The sequence below is a fragment of the Pseudorca crassidens genome, chromosome 21 (assembly GCF_039906515.1).
Source record: "Pseudorca crassidens isolate mPseCra1 chromosome 21, mPseCra1.hap1, whole genome shotgun sequence".
In the NCBI taxonomy this organism is placed as follows: domain Eukaryota; kingdom Metazoa; phylum Chordata; class Mammalia; order Artiodactyla; family Delphinidae; genus Pseudorca; species Pseudorca crassidens.
The window spans coordinates 13218477-13240728 of NC_090316.1; the positions used below are offsets into that span (position 1 = coordinate 13218477).

The following is a 22252-nucleotide window of genomic DNA, read 5'->3' on the forward strand; positions in this document are numbered from 1 at the left end:
TTTTCATGACAATATAGTTATTTGCACAGGTTCAGTATGAATTCGTCTTCCTTATCAGAGCATACTGGAAACAGGTATGCAACCATGGTCTTGCCCAGAAACTTTATTTGAGAAGATACTCATTTAATCAGATATGACCAGACACTGTTAGGGAACCGAGGTTAATTTTATGGAGCCATGTTTACAGCTCTCTTGGGAAAACTGGCCTGATTCCCAGCTTACAGCGTTCCCCGCTTTACAGATGAGTGTGGAAAGTCACTTCCTGGCAGGCCCAAGAAACCTGGGATATTTGGGGGAACTCCAGAAGAGAGGAGCTCACCCAAATGTGTAAGTTACTACAGGTGAAATCTGCTGGTGAGGTCTCGGTTTAGCTTACTAGCCTCAAGAGGCTTGTACAAATCCAATCTGAGATTCTTATGAAACCTTCAGAAAAGCAAACCTAAGAAGCCCTATACAGTACATTATCATTCTTGCTGTCCCACGTAAATAACCAGGCCACATCAGATGATATCAGCCTCATTTTGCCATCAAGAACAATCTTTCTTTGAGAACGGTACCCATCTCACACAGGCTGGTCGTGAAGATTTCATATGAAAAACAGGAAAGTTCACAGAGCATGAGACTTGGTGATGGCTCTATAAAATGGTGACCAAATGGTGACCAATTTACCAATGGGTAAACTGTCATTTAATTTCTATCTTGGAGTATATCTGCCAAAATATGATCAACAAGTAAGATTACTGATTATCATCAGCAGTTCCCTCTTTCTCAACATCTTCACTGCAACTATATATCGAGACCTTAAGTGTCAGACAATGTGCTAATTGTTTTAGATGTCTTCTTAATAATTCTCCTAACGACCCCTGCAATTTAGGCATTATTATGTATTTTTATACAGGGGGAAACTGAAGCTTGCATTCGTTACCTTTACCCTATTAAGACCGCTTGTAAGTAGCAAAACTAAAATGGGGGAAAAAAGAGGCATCGGACTCCAAAGCGTGATCTCCTCATCATTACAGTGCTCTGCCCAGGACAGCATTTCTGTTTTAGAAACCCATTAAAGAAACCTGTAAAAATGAACCCCTGATGGAGTTCCACGTTCTGTTATAGGATTTATCTTTTTAACTCACTTTGAGGCCTCTGTACAGATCACTTTTTGCATTTCATTGTTTTCTTTCACTCTCTTGCATGCCAAGTGTGCAGTACACTTAGGGGCTTAGGTGTTGTGTTGATGGATTTTTCTGGGACAATATTTTCGGAGAATGTGACAGATGTGCAATGAGAGACTTTGCGAATTAACTCAGTGACATACTTCTTGAGCCCACACAGGCGAAGAACCAAAAACAACATTTTTATCAGCCAACGTATTAAGGGGGGGGGGAAATGATACGAATAAAAAAAGATGTAAATATAGACAATTCTTAGTTTATTTCATTGCATTCTATGTGGAGGTCTCTTGGGAGAATTTAAAATTGCTACTCTCAGATGTTCTGTGGCAGTGGTTCTCATGGTGTGGTCTGTGACCAGCAGTATCGGCATGGGCACCAACATCACATGGGAACTTGCTAGAAATGCCAATTCTTGAGCCCCACCCCAGACCTCCTGATCAGAAACTCTGGGGCTGTGTTTTAGCAAGTGAATCCGACACATGCTAAAGTTTGAGAACTACTGTTTTATAAAATCACCCCAGGGTTCCAGCCTCCATTCTCCTCACTAGTATTGCTATAAAGAACACGGGCTACAGACTCTCCTGGAGTCTCAGGTGACCTTAGTTACCCTTCTCTTCTAACATCTTTTTGCTGACTTGGCTTTGAATGGGATGAAAAGAGTGGTCAGCAAAAGCTTAGGTTTCTCAAACAAAGGTTACATCACAAAACAGAAGACCTGAAAGGGTCTTCATAATTCCTCTTCCTAAAAAATCTTTTCATCTTGAAATGACTATAGTTCATAGGAAGTTGCAAAAAATGTGGAGGGAGGTCCCAGGACCTTTCACTCAGTGTTTCCAAATAGTAACATCTTGACAAAAGCTGTACTTCTCTATTACAGCCAAGAATGATATTTATACAGTCCACCAAAAGCATTCAGATTTCACCAGTTTCACATGCCTTTATTTGTGTGGATGTATATAGCTAGTTCTATTTTATTTTATCACATGTGATTAAATTAATGTGATAAAAGACTAGTGTGACCAACACCAGTCAAGATACCAAATAGTTCCATCACAAGGATCCTTCATGCTACCTTTTTATAGACACATAAACTTCCCTCTCTCCTACACTTTCTAACCCTTGTCAAATACTGCATACCTCAGAGATGTTACGGGCTCTGTTCCAGACCACTGCAATAAAGGAATATCACAATGAAGTGAGCCACACAATTTTTGTGGTTTCCCAATGCATATAAAAGTTATGTTTATACTGCACGTAGTCTATTAAATGCGCAATAGAATTGTGTGTAAAAAACAATGTACATACCTTAATTTTAAAATACATTGATACGTCACTGTTAAAAATGCTACTTATCATCCGAGCCCTCAGACAGTTGTAGTAGTTCACCATAATAAATACAACAATAAAGAAAAAGTCTGAAATGCTGTGAGAATGACCAAAATATGACACAGAGACACGAAGCAAGCAAAAGCTGTTGGATAAATGGTACCAAGAGACTTGCTCGACGCAGCGTTGCCACAAACCTTCAACGTGTGAAAAGATGCAGTATCTGCTAAGTGCAATAAAGCAAAGCAAAATAAAACAAGCTATGCCTGCACCGTGTTCTCCACCTCTGTACTTCTGCACTGTGTTCACCTCTGTACTTCCGTCATTTCACGAATATTGTACAAATGGCATTATACAGGATGTAATATTTTTGCTCAGCTTTTTTTTTTATTCAGCATAATGCCCTTGAAATCCACCCAAATGGTTGCCTGTATCAATGGCTTGCTCCTTTTTTATTGCTGCATAGTATTTCCTGCCTAGTTCCTTGTAGAGTTATTGAGGCATGGTATAGGCATGCCACAATGTTTAAATAGTCACTAGTTGAAGGATATTTGGTTTTCTTCCCAGTTTGGGGCTATTACAAATAAAATAGCTATGAACATTCATGTACAAGTTTTTATTGTACATACGTTTTTGTTTCTCTGGAATAAATGCCCAAGAGTGTATTTCTGGATCACACAGTAAGTTCATGTTAATTTAATAAGAAACAGGCAAAATGTTTCCAAAGTAACTATCATTTTATTGTACTTTCCCATCAGCAATGTACGAGTGATCCAGTTTCTCTGCATCCTCCCCAGCATTTGGTGTCATCACTATTTTTTACTTTAGCCATTGTGATAGGTGTATAGTGATATCTCACTGTTGTTTTAATTTGCATTTCCCTAATGGCTAATGATATTAAACCTCTTTTCATATGTTTATTTTCCATCTGTGTATCCTCTTGGGTAAAATTCCTATTCATGTCGTTTGTCCATTTTCCTAATTGAATTGTTTTTTACTGTTGAGTTTTGAGTTCTTTATGTTTTCTAGGTACAAGGCCTTTATCAAGCATGTAGTTTACAAATATTTTCTCCCTGACTGTAGCTTTTCTTTTCATCCTCTTCACAAGGTCTTTTGCAGGACAAAAGTTTTCAGTTTTGATGAGGTCCAAGTTTTTAGTTTTTCCCTTTATGGACCATACTTTCCCTTAGCCTTAGGTTCTGACTATTCTCTCCAATGTTTTTTTCCTAAAGTTTTACAGTTTTACATTTAAGTCTGTGATCCATTTGAGTTAATTTTTGTATAAAGTATGAAGGTTAAATAGATGTGGGATTTTTTTCGGCTTTGTTTTGTTTTGTTTTGTTTTTTGCCTATGGTGATATATCTCATCAGGTTTAGGGTGGGGAAGAAATCAGGGAGCAGAGAGGTTAAGAAATTTATTTCTGGTCACATAGCTAAGAATGGAGATCTGTTAGCTTCCAAAACAGTGCTCTTCTCCATGCATTTCAGTGTCTTTCTCCTCCAGCTGCCAAGTTCCTGGGTGGGAGGTGTGTCTCCCTGAAGGTGTGGACAGCATCTCTCTATCCAATTCAATGTCAGCCTGGTCACTTTTGTTGGCTGCCAAGTTCAGTGATTTCTGTAGGAGCTACTATGAGTTGTATCAGTTGTATAATAAGAAGCTCCTGTCTTAACCTAATGGTTTCAAACACAAATGAATTAAAGAGAAAATCTAGAGAAGTGGGATAAGCTCCTGAAACATAAAACACTGAGGTGAGCACAACTGACAACTTTATCATCTCTACAAGCGACAATGACTATCAGTACAGAGGTGTCAACTCAGAAGCGACCCACCAATTTGCTGATGGCTGGTGCCCCTCAGCTTGTTCGAGGACAGTATCATCTCACTTCCTGAAGTCAAAGATTTCTCAGCTTCACTAGACCTAGAATTTGACCTTGAATTTCTCTAATAAGGTGACACTGTGATGATAGAAGAAGTGGGGTTTTCTCCCTAAAGAGTTTCTTAAAACTTTTGTGTAAGCACAGATTATTATATCTATTTTTGTTCCCTCACTTACTACTCATTGAATCAGATAGCCCTTTAAGCCAAGCCCACAGGAGGCTTTTATGGTATTTTTTCACATTAAAACCACAGCACCGACTGTAAAAGATAACCACACTTTGGCAATGGCTGTATTTGTTTGGAGATCTGCACAGTGTTTATATTTTCCACAGATATTTACCTGGAAGGATGTCTTAGGTCTCCAAAGATGTTCTTAATGAATTGTTTAAACAAAAATGAATGCAGAGGGAAGAACTCATGTAATTAACTACCAAAGTTAGTCCTTCTGAAAAGTCAACAGACCCTGCTAAAAAGTCGAAGCTTCCGCCAAACGTCAAGCAAAAACAATAACCAAAAAGCAGCAGTGAGAAACCATCAATTGTGGTTTCAATTGATAATTTTAGTTGTAAGCAGGTCTACTTAACAACTCATAACTCAGTCCTCATTGTCTACGTTATAGACGACTAAAACAGAATCCTTTTCTCGTAGGAGAAAGGACCGACACACTTATCTCTGGAACACACAATAACCTTATATCCAAAACTGCCCAAATGGGAAAAAATAAGCTGCTTGTGTGTGTCCTTGTAGTCCACCAAAACACAGTCAAAATGCTCCAAATAAACAAAGTGTCAGAACAAAGACATCTGAAGTAGTTAAGTAAGGGATGTAAAAGAAGGTAGTAAAATGGACCTAGAAATAAAAGGCAATTCTGTAGTTTTTGTAACGTTCCAAGGGATGCTGAAAATTTTAGTCATAATGTTCACACAAAAGCTCAGAAAAACGTGGACACGATGAAGTCTTTCCTAAAACACATCTAACAGGAAACTCATCAAGCTTTGCGATGTTTTGCTCCCTCTCTGGAACGTGGAAAATTTGGGGAGCTTCACACTGAGTTAACACTCAGATAAGGAAAAAGATTAAGTGCAGTAGAGAGAAAGAAATCCCTCAACGAGAGGCAGGAAGTCACTAATGTAGTGGATATATGTCTTCTATATCTGAGATGAAGAGTTGAGAGATTTTATAAAACAGTTTAAGGGGATGATCCCTGAAGGCTATAGACTTAGAATGTGGTTTGTTTTGTTTTGTAACTTCAAAAATTAATAGGCTTTGTTTTTTAGAGCAGTATTAGATTTACAGAACAACTGAGCAGATAGTATAGAGTTCCCACAAACGTTCCTTCTCCATACATAGTTTCCCTTATTTCTGAACATCTTGCATTAGTGTGGTACACTAATTACAATTAATAGTTACAATTAATGAACCAATATTACTACATTATTATTCACTAATAATGTAAACTCCATAGTTTACATTAAGGTTCACTCTTGGTGTCGTACATTCTATAGGTTTTGACAAATGGATAATATCATGTACCCACCATTATAGTATTGCACAGAATTGTTTCACTGTGCTAAAAATCCCCTGTGCTCGCTCAATTTACAATAGCCAGGACATGGAAGCAACCTAAGTGTCCATCGACAGATGAATGGATAAAGAAGATGTGGCACATATATACAATGGAATACTACTTAGCCATAAAAAGAAACGAAATTGAGTTATTTGTAGTGAGGTGGATGGATCTAGAGTCTGTCATACACAGTGAAGTAAGTCAGAAAGGGAAGAACAAATACCATATGCTAACACATATATATGGAATCTAAAAAAAAAAGTGGTTCTGAAGAACCTAGGGACAGGACAGGAATAAAGACACAGACGTAGAGAATAGACTTGAGGACACGGGGAAGGGGAAGGGGAAGCTGGGACGAAGTGAGAGAGTGGCATGGACATATATACACTACCAAATGTAAAATAGATAGCTAGTGGGAAGCAGTCACATAGCACAGGGAGATCAGCTCGGTGCCTTGTGACCCCCTAGGGGGGGTGATATAGGGAGGGTGGGAGGGAGACGCAAGAGGGAGGGGATATGGGGATATATGTATACGTATAGCTGATTCACTTGTTATACAGCAGAAACTAACACACCATTGTAAAGCAATTATACTCCAATAAAGATGTTAAAAAAAAAAAATCCCCTGTGCTCCACTTATGCACTCCTCTGCCCTCCCCACAAGCCCCTGGCAACCACTAATGTTTTTACTGTTTCTACAGTGTTGCCTTTTCCAGAATTTCATATAGTTGGCATTATGCAGTAGGCCTTTCACATTGGCCTCTTTCATTTAGCAAATATGCAGATAAGTTCCTCCATGTCTTTTTGTGTTGATCGCTCATTTCTTTTTATTGCTGAATAATATCCCAGTGGACGTATGTACTGTTTTTGTTTTTTTTTTAACTTCTTGGTTTTGTTTTTTTTGGTAGTTTTCTCATTCCCATCTTGAGTCCTGGCATGGAATTCATGGTGTATTTGTTACCGGGCACTGTGAAAACAGCATACTCATCTCAAAGCGTGCAGCACATACTAAGGATGGATAATAGATGTCGGTTGTTTCTCCAAGGGCTGCATCTGTCCAATCTGTCGGTTGTTTCTCCAAGGACTGCACCCTCCTCACGTTAGCCAAAGGGAGCAGCCAAAGTCACCCTTTAGGGTAACTGTGATTCCAACTTCTCCACTTCCTTCCTGCCTCCGCCCTTGACCACCACACGTGTGGACAGAAAGCATTCCATGTGCAGGCTACCCTCCATGACGAGGAGCTGAAATGCTCTTTTTTTTTTTTTTTCTGAGCAAGAAGTGAGCAGAGAAAAAGACAACAGATTTAATTGTTGCTTGGAGAGGAAAGTGAGTGGATGATCTAATAGCCTGTTACCACCCCTAATATCCATACTCCAGTTCATGGCAAATGAACCAAAAGAATTCCCTTTTGCATTGGCCAGCTCATCTGTATCAGTCCGGAAGGGTAAAGAAGTTAAAATTCCTTTTCATTTTGCTCAATATTTATATTATTTGTCCTCTAGAGCAGATATATTATTTATAGATAAAAAGAAAGACATGGGAGAGAGCAGGAAATAAAGGAAAGGAATTTAGAAATTCATCAAGGTTTTACTGCAAGTCATCATAAACTGAATTTTTGTTTTTTTGGTTTGATTCTAAGATTAAATTGTCTCAAAGATAGAGACAAACTTGTGGGTGGGCCACAGCTTTTTCGACCAAAAAAGGGCTCTTGTTCATTAGAACAAAACAAACAGAACCCCACACCATCTTAATCCTTATATTGGAAAATAAGATTCCGACAGTAAACATTTTTTAGAAGTTCTAGAACAAATGCACCTGAAGCTCAAAAAAACATGATAGACAACTTCTCACTCCTACGCTCAGTCAAAGAAGCAAGTTTGGTCATTTCATTTGTTCTGAAGCGAAACAGCTCTGGTTTTACGACTTGATGACTATGATGATCAGATTTCAGTTTGCCTTTGAATCTCACTAACACGCAGATATCTATATGTACCTCACCTAAAGATATTCAGTAAGTGACCCAAGGTCTGCCTTCGGAGAATTGCTAATTCTAAAACTGTCCCAACTGAATCTTCCTTGTTACTCCTGAACTGGGCCAAACACCTGGAAGCATGCCAAACCTACTACAGTATTTTTGAAAGTGCAAATCTTGACCATGTGCATTGGAATCTGAGTAACCAACCATCCTGATTCGCCTAAGACTGAAAGTCCTGCATCCTGGAAATTCCTCAGTTCCAGGCAAACCAGAGCAGTTGGTGACTCTAAATTCAGAATCATCTGAAAAGCTATTAAAATGAGCTTTTTTGGGTCTCATCCTAGACTAACTATAACAGGTTGGGTGGAGGCTGGGACTCTGTACTCCCCCACCCCCCTCCGCCATCCAGCACTATTTACAACACCAGAAATTTGAGAAGCTCTGGTATAGAGGCTCTGTCCGCCATGACCTTGAGTTTGTAGACCACAGGACTGCCTGTTTTTCAATCAGCAGCACTTTATTAAGAACCAAAGGATACATTACATCTTCACCTCTCCCTGTCCTACTTGGAAGCCTCGGACAGGGTGTTGCATTCACCAGGGGGTAAAGTCCCAATTAAAACCAACTACTTGGGCTTCCCTGGTGGCGCAGTGGTTGAGAGTCCGCCTGCCGACACAGGGGAGGCGGGTTTGTGTCCCGGTCCGGGAGGATCCCACGTGCTGCGGAGTGGCTGGGCCTGTGAGCCATGGCCGCTGAGACTGCACGTCCGGAGCCTGTGCTCCGCGGCGGGAGAGGCCACAACAGTGAGAGGCCCACGTACCGCAAAAAACAAAAACAAAACAACAACAACAAAAAAACCCAACTACTTGAATGCTACTAAGAGTGTTAAGTAGTTCTTACAACAGAGAAAAACGAGACATTGAATGAAAGTCTCTTAGGTAGGAGGTGAAGAATCAAACAGAGGTAGAGTATAAAGAAGGGAAGATTTGTATGAGCAAGAATTAGTATAATTACTGTCAGAAAGGAAAAATAATTAGCAAAGTACAGAGTTGATCAATAATGGTTCTGGGAACAAAACCCACATTTCCTCACTCTCCAACCAATTTATTTCACAATTACTAGGGGGCAAATTCATCAAGGTTTCTAAGGGCCCCAGAATTTACGCTCCACTGCAATCCACACCTTCTGCCACATCTAATATTTCAATCGTGAAGTCACTGTCCTATTCTTTTTGCTGATGTCAACTTTATTACAAAATCCTGTTCCGTTATGTGGGAAGAATAGAGAACATAGATCCCCCAGACGTGGGGGGATCTGATCTGACTCTACCACTATCTAAAGGTGTATATTTGGGCAAATCACTTCTTAGCTTGCTGGAGTCTTGGTTTTCTAAACTAAAAGCTGAGATACCAAACTATTATGAGGATGGAATCTGATAATACATGCGGAATTGTTGTGAGGGTTGAATCTGATGGTATATATGAAGGCTGGCTTATAACTGCAGAGCCCTTAGCCAACATCAGTGAGAAAAGATTACTTAATGAAGACCAAACACAAGGCTGAGAATGAAAAGGCAAGGCTCCCCAAGCTCCGAAGGGACTGGGGAAATAACTAGATTTGCCACTCCTCTAAAGAGCTACTCCTATTTTAGTTTCTTTATCTTGGTTAAAATTAAGCCCTATCGATCGCCATGATTAGGGTGCAAATGTCTATAAAGGTAGCAAAGTTACAAAGAGAAAGATGAAAATCTTCAGCCTTTCCACAAGTTTCAAAACCATCCTCATCACTTTCTCTTGCACATAAATTTAAATGATAATTCTATTTATGAATTTCTTTCAAATCAAAAATCAGTACTGTAATTTTAATGCCTTGACAGTTAGGCCAACACAGACACTTACAAAACGGAAGTTTATGGCAAAACTAAGCAACTAAAATAACGATGTCCACGTGTTTTGAGATCTTCCTATTGAAATCCAGGCACAACAAAAAGCTACTATTTTAAGTAGGTTCTGCTGCTCTTATGGGCATTACAGGATTTACAATTTTCTCTTGAGTTGCAGGGCAACAGATTTACCACTTTATCCCTTAACAAGATGTTGCCATAACATATCTGCATACTTTTTTTTACAGCCTCTTCATTTGTGGAGATACAACAGTCTCAGTATTTATTTATAACGTACACTCGCGATTTCTTCCAAAAGGAATCTGAGGTAGTATGCGACTTTAATAAATGGAGGCGATGAGGCGAAGCCCATAGAAACACAATTTTGTAAGTTATGACATAGGTAAGAGAAGCAAGTACGGTAACTGTGAAAAAGCAACACGATTAGCTTTGAGTGACCTGGTTATGTAGAGGAAGGTGGAGATAGTGATAAATTCCATAATGTTAATATGTAAAGAGAAACATAACAATGTTAAAGGGGAATCAAAACTTTTTGGATAAAAAACTTAAGAGAAGAAATTTATCATATAGATACAAAGAATCCCAAATAATAGATCATCAAACGTGATATTGCAAAAATGTGGAAATGGCCATTTTTTACGTGACCCTTGCTAACAGTCAGGGTTAAATATAAAAAATAGAGCTCAGTTAAGCAAGTTGGAGTGGTCAGGGTCAGCTAAAACTGTCCAAAAATGAGAAGTTTTGATAACCCAAATAATATTAGAGAAAGTCATGGATCATTTTCTCTTTTTTCTTCATGGTCTGAGTAGCTAGGTTTCTTCTCCTGTAAAAAGCATCAGAAAGATCCCAGGCAACTCTACACTGTGATCAATTCTACACATCCCATTTATGCATAAAATTTTGGGGTACAATTTTTAATAATCTGTCTTATTTTTAAAACATGCATTTTGATTTTGGCTTCATAAAATGTAACACGGTATCTATAAGGTACAGAATAATTGGAGAAAATGAAAACTATTCATCCTTGCAATTCTGTTGACCTACAAAGGTTTTCGTAGGGTTCTATAGACCCTCCTGGAACTATCTCTTCTTCAGCCGCGAGAGCAACTTGAATCATTTGAATTATCAAATTTTTGAAAAATAACTTTTACTTTGAGTGCTTTATTACAAACAAACAAAAAATACATTCAAGGTAGAGAATAATTAGAAGATTTGGCAAAGCAATGCAAATTTTAAAAAGTACTGTTCACAATTATCATTACTAACACCCAAAGTATATAACATTAAATCGTCCTTTCTATATATATGTGCAAAATATATTTTTCTTTACAAAGCAGAAGCATAATGTAATATGACCTTTTAATGTGTTTCTATCATTTAACCATATACATGTATTTCCTCCACGTTAAGTGTTCTATAAAATACATAAATTTATACTTAGATTTGTAACTGAGCCCTAAGACACAACATATAAATTTGATAAACTCAATGTATCTAAAACTAAGTTATTTTCTCCCCCCGCCAAATTAGTCTCCTCTTCCAACTTTCCTATTTCATTAGATAGAACTATTCTTCCACCAGTTTCCTAGGGAAGAAACGTCAGAGTCACGTCCCTTCCTTTCCTTCACGTCTTATGTTCCATCAGTCAAAAATCCTGTTACTTAACAACTTTCACACATAATACATATTGTTTTACCTTCTATTTCTTCTGCAATGACATGAATCCAGGCTTTTTTTGTCCTCACTTTGGACTCTTAGGATAACCTCCTACCATCTTTTGTTCCTGCATTCAATTCACTGATTTTTCTCTGCTCAAAATATTTTAGTACCTTTCTACTTCTCTCAGGATGAATTGCCCTGAATTCCCCTCTGTCTAATCTCTTCTTTCCTAATGAGTAGCCTCATGCTCACTACTCAAGTTCTAGGTCCTGGGAGCAGTTGCCTGAGAGGTGCAGGGAAGGAGGGAAGAGAGAGAAGGTAGTACTTGCTGGTGGAGACGCACGTAACATTAGCAATATTTCAAGACATGAGAAATTTGTTTTGAGACATCTCCTTTTCTGCAACTTCCTTTCTGTTATCTTCCAGGAGCCATTACCTGACCCCAAAGCCCACCCCAGCACTTATCTTTGGAGAATTAGGGAAGGAGGACCCTTCCCTCTCTTCTACGCTCCATAGTTACAGGTCAAGCTCTCAGTATATCTGGTCTCAGCTTCAATGTTAGACGGAAAAGTATCAGACTTAAATTCTCACAAAAGTGTCTCTATGTAGAGTTTCCTGATTAACACTAATATTTTTACTAGGTATATTTCAGGTAGTAAAACACAAGATGTAAACGCTTTCAGGCAGTGTTTTGGGGGTTAGAGTTGAGAAGTGTGTAGATATAGGCTTGCAACCTCTGTCTTGAAGACTTTCCAGGGAAAGGACAGCTATCTGTAAGCATGAGATTTTGTCAGATGAGGGCTGTCTTCTACCTCTATTTTTTCCAATAACTCTGTGTATTCCATTAAGAGAAAAAATGTACCTACAGAATCCTAAATGGCATTAAACCCCAAACTGATCACAGTAGGAATTACATGGCCGATGTCTTGGCAACGTTTTTCTCTTTGACTCTGTGCTTCTTCTTTCTTGGTGGCCAAAGGCATATGGTGCTTTACAGATCTTAGGAAGGTCATAGAAAGAGACTTCAGAACCTGGCAGAGGGTGATATTCCAGTCATGGCCTTGTCTGACTATTCGCCAGAAGAAAGCTAGACACTGCCTAGAAACCGCCGGCCTTATCCCCATTCCCACATGGCTGGAGCTAGAGCCTCCTACCCACCCGGGCCTCCTCATGATACTGTTGTCTGCTTGTTCACCTCGCTCAATCAGGAGCACCCTGGCTAACCACAGCCTCACAAATCCAAAAGCTATCAATCTGATAGTGCTCCTGGTAAATGAGTATTTACATTTGGAGTAGAGACACAAAGCCTCGCACTATTTGCTTCTTCCTGCAGTGGCTACTTTCCTGGCATGCGCCATTTTACCTCCTTGAATGATCTGGGGGCCTTGGCACACGACACAGGTAGCAGCCTTCCAATTCTCTCACTTTACGGTTGCCAACAGGAAAAATCACGCGTCTTTCCGGTGCACTAATTAGCTCAGTGATGCAAGGTAGACGGCAGCATTTCCTATCGAAGATAATGCGCTCTTAAGGGAAGACTTTTTTCACCAAGTTGGCACAAGGCTGCTTTCAGATTTTCTGCATTTCTTGGTGCAGAAAGAATTATCAGACTGTCTTAAGTCTGAGTCAGTCATTTGAATTATTTACCTACATTTCTTTGTATTTCTTTGGCAGTAAATTCTCTTTGATTTCACAAACAGAAGATTTAAGTTTATTTCTAAAGGAAGGTTTGTGGGATAAGAGGGAATTTAACTCGGTGGAGAGTAGGTACACACACATACCTCATATACACAAAATACGACATATATGTGTCGTATTGAGACATATATGTTTATATGTCTCAGTTGTGAGAGTTTTAAATTTCTTTCGTGTTGCTCTAATAAAATTTACTTCAATGATCTATAATGTAAATTAGGGCATAATATTCTTGGTTTATATATACCACAGTGATCGACAGAGAGCGAGCTAATGAGAAAAGGCAATTTAATGAACTGACATACATACTATACAATGTAGGAAAAACAGAGGTATTCTCTAACCCATTCATATGTGGAAAGTTAAGTGACAAACCTAAAAAAGCTAAATGAATAGAACTAACACCAGTATGAGATTGAAAGTAGAGTCATATCGTAACTGGGTATCATTTTTTTTTTTACACTGAAATTAACCAGATACTCTAATATTGAAAATTAGCAGCAAAAAGAAATAGAACTATAAAAGACTTTAGAAGTTATCAACTTCAACCCTACTTCAGTGGCGCACTACCTAATTATTACTTAATTGCATGCAATTGTTAGGTGTGAACTTCATTTGAATACTATCTTTTTTTTGGACTAAGAACAGTCATCTTAATATCCATTTACAGTGATATAACTACATGTTATTCCACTCTATACCTTACTCAGATTTTGGGAAAAATTAGTAAATATGAGTATTAATAAAGTCATGTCAGGAAATTATAGTATAGGGCTTCCCTGGTGGCGCAGTGGTTAAGAATCCATCTGCCAATGCAGGGGACACGGGTTCAAGCCCTGGTCTGGGAAGATCCCACATGCTGCGGAGCACCTAAGCCCTTGCGCCACAACTACCGAGCCTGCGCTCTAGAGTCCGCGAGCCACAACTACTGAGCCCTCGTGCCACAACTACTGAGCCCACGGGCCTAGAGTCTGCGCTCTGCAACAAGAGAAGACACCGCAATGAGAAGCCCGCGCACTGCAACGAAGAGTAGCCCCCACTCGCCGCAGCTAGAGAAAGCCCGCATGCAGCAACGAAGATCCAATGCAGCCCGAAACAAAATAAATTAAATAAATTTAAAAAAAAAGAAATTATAGTATAAGCACTGCCAATCACAATGTAAAAATTCAAGGATAATTTAACTGTTACAGTTCAAAAAAATACCAGGTTAGAAAAACAAGAGATGAGGGTTAAAAGCAAGACATAAATCTCAATATGTGAGAGAGGCCAGAATAAAGATCTATAGAAGGCATTTTTCTGAATGTTGCTAACACCTTGTCTATTTGTATTCCCACTGTGCTTGCTAATGTACAAAAATGTCTTATCTCCAAGCAGTTTTTATGACAAAATCAATGGCCTAACCTCTTCTGGTTCACTGCCACTCATTTTTCCTTTTTGTCACCTGGAGGTAGCGATCAGGAATGTTGTGGTTGTTTGAGTACATTCCTAAGAAGCACGGGCCGGAAAGAAGCGGAGAGGGTCCTGGCATGTATTCTGCTGATGGATTTGAGCTTAGTCAGTCCTGGGGAATAAGATGTTAATGATTCAGGGTGCTTGTCTGGTCTAACCTTTACTCCTGTGAAAAGCAAGACCCCTCTTAACCCCAAAAGAAATTCAGAAAAGAACACAGAAACGGAAATGTTTGACTTCACTCAGCATAGCTCAAAACTGCTAGCTCTCCAGACTTGTGGTTGCCAAGAGGAGGGGGGTTGAGGAGGGATGAATTGGGAGTTTTGGGTTAGCAGATGCAGACTAGTATATATAGGATGGATAAACAACAAGGTCCTACTGTAGAGCACAGGGAACTATATTCAGTATGCTGTGATAAACCAGAATGGAAAAGAATATATATGTGTGTGCGTGTGTGTGCGTGTGTGCGCACAACTGAGTCACTTTGCTGTACAGCAGAAATTAACACCACATTGTACTTCATTTGTACTTCAACAAAATTTTTTTTTAAATGCTAGTTCTCAAGCATTTTAGTCGCTTACCTCTAACTCCCTTGTGTAGTAAGAGACAGAACCCTCCAAAGATAAATGCTCGGGAAAAGAATATTCAAAAAAGAACGTAGGTATGTGTATAACTGAGTCACTTTGCTGTACAGCAGAGACGGGCACAACATGGTGAATCAACTAAACTTCAATAAGAAAAATTAGAAGAAAAACACACACACACATACTTGAATAACCTAAGTATCTGAGTTAACTTTCAAAATGAAAACAAAACTAACCCCCCCCAAAAAGAAAAAAAAACAAAAAGATAGATGCTTGTTTTTCCCTTAAAATAATCCCCGAGATTGTGCAATTGGTTAACAATCTATACCCCTGAGTGTATTTCACTTTATATAATGGGAGTTCTTGCTTTTGGAGTAGGACTAACACATTCATGAAGAAAGAATGCTTACAATTCAATTCATTGCTGCCAACGTGTGAGTCTTTGACTTCTGAATGGATTAAGCACTTCTCCGTAGCTGAGAACATGTTACAAGGCTCACGAGCATGTTCACCAGACCTGGCTCTTGGGGGCACAATCCTGTGAGGGAAACACTCCCACAGGTGGAATTCAGGAAACGTGTGTCTTTTGTCCTAACAACTCGGTTCAAGAAAACTGCAGCATAAAAGGAGAAAGGAAGTAATAACCCTTGACAGAAGTCCCCACAAGTACTAACGGTAACACTCTGCACATTCCAGAATATTTACCCAGAATCCTATTCTCTGAAGGAATAAGAAACAAGTGTGCCAGGTGACCTTCAGTTGCGGCATGCACATTTGTAAGACACATTACATTTCTCTGCTGTGATACAGGGACAGAACAAACAGAACTCAGCTCTCTCTAGCTACTGGCTTATTGTTCTATGTTTATGAACTTCCTTCCGCATTTGTTGTGAAGTCAAAACAAGTTGACAGTTTGACGGGGAAAATTTATTTCCCTTAGAATGCAGTCAGACGACGAAAAATTGCATGCAAAATCATTTCCCCAGTTTTCATGTTTGCTATTCTATGATCCTTCCATCAGAAAACTTTTATAATCAAATGGCATGTCCCATGAAAATAGGGATGGGCCAAAAACGGAAAAGCACTTTTTATCACCCAAGAGAAGACAAACTTGCAAAATGTTGTCCTTAATAGTTTCACGGAATGATTGAAATATTAGAAGTGGCAGAATCAGAAATCAATTGTTCCTGACTTTACCCAACAGATAAGTTCAAATGCTGGAAAAAGACAGGTCTATTAAAGTAACGTATTCTTGAATTTTCATCTTGAAATGTGTATTGAAATAAAATGTGCAAACTGAGAATAATAGTTACCCAGAATTTCTGCAAACAAGAACACACATACATAGCAAGTCATTCGCAGTTGCTAGAATATGCATAATGAATTGGTGGCATATTTTTATGCCAAATTTGAGTAATAGAGTTCTAGGTTTAAAATAGTAATGTGCTGTCTGAAGGGGAAAAAATAGCTTTAACTTATTTCTCATAAAGCGCCTGAAATACTGAGCACAAGTTGGCCAAATCAACTCTAACGTTTAGCAACTGACCATGGAAAAGGGAGTAAGAAGTCAAATGCTTCATTCTTAATTTTACTTTACTGAACTTTTGTGCGCAGATTCTCCACTAAAACAGTAAGGAAACTAGAGCCATATCTTCACTTCTCAATGCAATAGGCCCCTGAACTGATTCACACCAAGATTTCTTTTATTTGTAAAGAGAAGTAAAATTTATAGAATCTGGAAACTAAAGAGAGAGTCAAACTACAGAAGGAGAAAAATCACAAACTAGGTGAGCAGAAAAGAAAGAAAAACGGCGGGCGGGGGTGGTGGGAGGGAGACCAAGAGGTGGAAAATGTACTAGTTATCAAATTAGCATGAAAACTCTTAGAATCTTTTGAAAAAGTCACTAATAACACAGTCCACCCTTTCCCTATCTTTAGTTTTTAGACACTGTGCTGCAGTGAGATGAACTCTGCTTTGAGGTGAAATACAATCACTTGATTGTATTTACATTGTGGTACTTCCTAGCTTTTCTACATTTGGGAAGATGCCTTGTTATCCATGTTTATCTTCATGTGTTTAATGGCTGAAGTTAGCAGAGATCACTACAAGGTTTTGGTGAGGTATTGTGTGTGAACATACAGAGCCCAGAGCTCCATAACATTTATATTTCCAGGGCCTGCTTCTCCATTGGTAACCACCTGGCCTTCCCCAAAGAGAGAGGAGAAGCCTAAAACCATTTGCCCTAACTGCCACCTGGTGGTCCCATAAAATAGTTTTAGAATTCCTCGGCAAGACAGGGCTAGAGGAGGTGACGCCTATTAGGAGGGACACTGAGATCACAACGGGCCATTTCCCTTCCTTTCTGTGCAAAAAGGTGCCGCGATGCTACTAGACATGGGATGCATCTAGATATGAGAAAAATATTTAAATAAAGAGTTGCAGTCTGATCTGTAGTAACTGCTTTATCCACTTGCTAATGGAAAACTCTTTGGCAGAGTTAATAATTCTAGGCAGGTAACAGGTTTTGTGTTCACTGGAAGAAAATGCTTATGGGGTAATGTCATCTCCAATGTTCCCATGGGCCACGTGCTCCCAAGGTAAAACTCCATTTTATTTTATTTTTATTTATTTATTTTCTTTGGCGGTACGCGGGCCTCTCACTGTTGTGGCCTCTCCCGTTGCGGAGCACAGGCTCCGGACCCGGAGGCTCAGCGGCCATGGCTCTCGGGCCCAGCCGCTCCGCGGCATGTGGGATCTTCCCAGATCGGGGCACGAACCCGCGTCCCCTACATCGGCAGGCGGACTCCCAACCACTGCGCCACCAGGGAAGCCCAAAACTCCATTTTAAGTGCTGCTCTGTGGATTGGAAAATTTTCTGTTGTTTCTCCACTGCTTTAGGGATGCACAGTGCTTTTTTTATTGCTATAGTACTTAGAGTTTAACAAGATAACACCTGTTTGATCTCTATCATGACTCTTAGAAATACCAGAGTTTGTTCATCACTGCTATCTGGGAGTTTAACATAGCAAACCTGGCACATTGTAAATAGTCAGTAAGTATGAGTAAATGAACTGATTCCCATTTCACAGGTGAGGAAACTGAGGCTTAGATAAATTTAGAATATTGTGAAGATCATGCAACTAACAAATGTCAATGTCCGAATTAAAACCCACCCCTTCTGACAGCGATGTAGTACTCTTTCCATTGAACCGCACTGCAATGTCTTCTTGTAAGATTATTTCAAACACTCATTCGTCTGTCTACAGAGAGCAATGACAGAACTTCTGGATTTCTTGCACCATCATTATTTGAATTACACAGTTCTGGCGGACTTCAATCCCTTATCCATAAGACCCTGTTGGTTTAAGGGAAAGCACCACACAAGCTAATGCACTCAGGATTGTAAAATCTATAATTTGACATGGGAAGCTGGACTTAAAAAGCTTCCCATGGTAAGATCATTGGATTCTCAGGTAACTCTAAGTAAAGACAGATTCATTTCCCAAAAGAGAAATGAGTCTGTGAGGTTCCTGGGTGTTCAGCCTCACATAGGCTGGGTCCTCATGGATAAGGTAACCCCACTGCACGACACACGCTGCTTACTACACTCACATGACCAACCAAATCCCCCGATCTGTTTGCATCATTCAGCCACTTGATCGCGACTAAGATCCTAAAATAGTGAAGTGGCTTCAGACACATCAAAAAGGCCACTCTGGAAAGTTTTTCGTCAGGTCTTTCATCACTTCTCTTTCCTGTCTCTTTTTTTATGGTTCTGCTTTTCTCTCATCTTCTTACATTGACTCAAAGAATTTTGGTCTTGCAAAGTACTTCAGTGGACCTTTATCTTAACAATCTCATGTCCCTGTTACAGAGGCCAGAGCTGGTGAGGATCCTACGCTGGTCAAGAAGGAAGCCGAGCAGAGATTCCAATGCCCTTTTGCCTCCCTGGCCACCAAGCTTTGCATCTCATTTTTCTCTCTATTCTTTTTCTTTTCTCTTCTCTCACTTTATGCAACAAGTCTGCTTACTCAGAGAAAGCTGTGGCTTACTTTTCCTATCACTTTGGTTGGTTTATATCCATAATTTTCTACCACCAGCCTCCTCTCCCTTCCCTCCTTTAAATCCATCAACTTTTTCTCTCTCCAGGCTTCTTCGGGGCCTCTACGAACCGCAGTCACTAGAGGGCAACATGATCACATACAGCTGACAAGGACAAGAATGGCCTTGGAAGCAGGAGCGTGGCTTAGAAGGTGCAAAAACACATAGCAGTGACTCAGATGTGCATCGCTATTTACAAAAGCACGTTCACTTACATTGGCCCTTTTCACCTCACAAAAATATGGAGAGACAAGGTCAAGTATTATTGTCTCTATGTTCAACAAAAGACGGAAGGCAAGGTTCAGAGAGGTTGACATACCCAAGGTCACAGAAACAGCAAAATACATCCTCCTATTGAATGACACCCCCTAGAAAATTCTAGCATAAAACTTGAAAATGCATTTCTGTTTCTCCAAGATTTCAACCTAATTGTGGTCAAGTATTATATCTTTGAAATGCAATCAAATGGAACCCCAAAGTTATTTCATATTATTAAAACACAAAGTATCAGCTACAGCTACACACCAATTTCTAGTCAGAGAGAAGTTGTTTATCATTTTAAGGAAGTGGATTTCTTTAAACATTTTATAAGTGCCCTTTATTAATATCTTGCCCAGTAATCAGAAATTCGATTACTTTTGCCAGCATTGCCTGGTGTTTTCCAGTTATGCTTTTTTTCTTTAATATGATTTGTTTGACAAAACAAATGCGTGCTATTTTGTCCCATTTTCTCCTGCCTATCTGATATTTGAAGTAAAGAAAAGCAGATGACGCTACAGTTTCCCATTATAAAATATCTGATCTTTGAGAGAATGCTGCTGTTTTTCTTCTCCCTGTGATTGATGGAGTACCTTGAATGCAGGCTGTTCTCAGACCCATAACATTGCTTATTTGCTTGGTGCTATCACTGGCAAAACAGAAATAGCGTCTATTCATAACAAACAGGTCTGCGAAGCCTTGTTTTGTCTGACTACTTTCTCCAGCCATTTTGAGTTTTATAGCTCCTCATTTTGGACAGGGCAGTCCCCTCTAAGTGGGAGCACCTGGTACCTGGTGAAGGCAGATGAGAATCCTGTTTCCAGGGATCTGGAAGATCCCAGAGCCAGGTGTTGTAGAGATTGTTGTAGAGATGATGGAGGAAAAGAAAAAGAAATAGAAGGGGTTGGGGGGGGGGGGAATAATCAAAGATTTTCATAGCTAAGAGGTAAATGGTGAAATTAAAAATTTGAAAACATGAAAGCTGTGGGCTGGCTGATGGCTTTGAGGAAAGTGGGCTTGTCCTAATAGGGCTGAAGGGAGACAGTAGGGAAAACGGGATTCAGAGTGGGTCCAAATCTCTTTATCCTTTCTGCTTCAAGGAATTAAAGTTTGAAAGATTCATTTCACAAATGAAACCTTGCAAATTATGAAAATGTTAATAACAGTTATGCAGACTTTTATAAAGTTTAATTACTTTACAATACTTCTTCCTCATCTCATTCGTAAGAGGCAGGAAAGGACGGAGTTAAGAAACGAAAGGATTAAGTTCAAAAAAACTTTGAAGAGCTCCTGTATTCATCTTCATTTTTATCTTTCTTCGAATATATTTTTACACAGAGTTGGCACTTTGCAACAACATGAAGTCAGGCAGCATTGGCCTTTATTTCCAGAAAAACCTTTTTTGGAGACTCTTGTATGTAAATACTCCCGAAAAGACATATACATTTATGAATGTCTTCTTGTTTGTGGCCTGAAAACAGGCTGTGTGTTTCCCTTATGGACACATTAGCTTAACTGTGAAAATGCAAAAAGGATGCTTACTGAACGGGGACAAAATTATGGGGCAAATGTATTTTGGTAACAAAAATTCGAATGGGAGGATATGTGCCCTCTACATGTAAGCAAAACAATAAATATTGCAGAGAAGAGAACAAAAAATATGAAAGTGGGTGTTCATATTTTTCCCTTTAAGACCAATTTCTTTAGATAATATGACCCTTTCCCAGCAATGCCAATACGATAGAGAGATTCATGGACTCAACATTTAGTCTGCAATAACCACAAAAACTAATGATGAGTACCCAGCAATCAGTACTCCATCAGTATATGCTGTAATCATAGCTTCATTTTTGTTCAGAGAAAACAGAACAAAACAGAGATTAAGTTATTCCCTAAGAACTCACTATTTTTACTGTGATGTACTGCCTGGAAACAACATGACAACAAAGCTGTAATTATGTGCAGTTCTTGAATCAGAGATCAGATCTCCAAGAACATCTACTTCTACCTAAGTACTCCACCTCAACATTACTAAAGCTTGTATTTTATTATTATTATTTTTTAATTTTTTTTGCCGTGATTCTGAACATGTGAGTTAAACACATTTAGAGGCAACACAGTCGTCCAAAGGCAGCTCTTTGTTCATATTTTCAACCTTAACCAGAGGTTAACCCTCTATATGAGGGGGAAAAGGCGGCAGGTCCCATCAAGCCAGGCAAAGCCTTATTTCACCTACCACCCATGGAATGACAAAATGCATTGCTGGCTAAACATCCCATTGCTGTCCGTCTCCACGCAGCTTCAGCTCATTTGAGATCTGTATCCCAATTTTCTGCAGAAGCAACAATACAATGAACGATATAGAGAGAAGAAACATTCATTACCTTTATTTTTTAAAGTGGTTAACAAAAGCATTTCATTTCTTTTTTCATGCATCCATAGAGGGTAGGTTACAACTTCGGAGGAACATTCGCTGCTGCACAGCCATTGTAGGCTAGCACTCTTTTACGGATAAGTCTAATTTTTTTTTTTTTAATCACGAATTTAGAATCTGTTAGGAACTGTGCTTTTCCGACTGTGATGAATTGCATTTTTTGCCTTTGTAATTCTTTATGGTGAAAAGCCCCAGGTTTCTAGCATCTAGAGCCAACCATGATTGGCTCTACCCTCGGGGACGCAGGTCCTG

The 22252-nt window shown here is 39.3% G+C and overlaps 1 protein-coding gene across 1 annotated transcript in view; it reads right to left on the bottom strand.

Moving 5' to 3' along the window:
• Positions 1-22252, bottom strand: part of NRG1 (neuregulin 1) — a 1014644-nt gene that overhangs the window by 473056 nt on the left and 519336 nt on the right. The window lies entirely within an intron of this gene.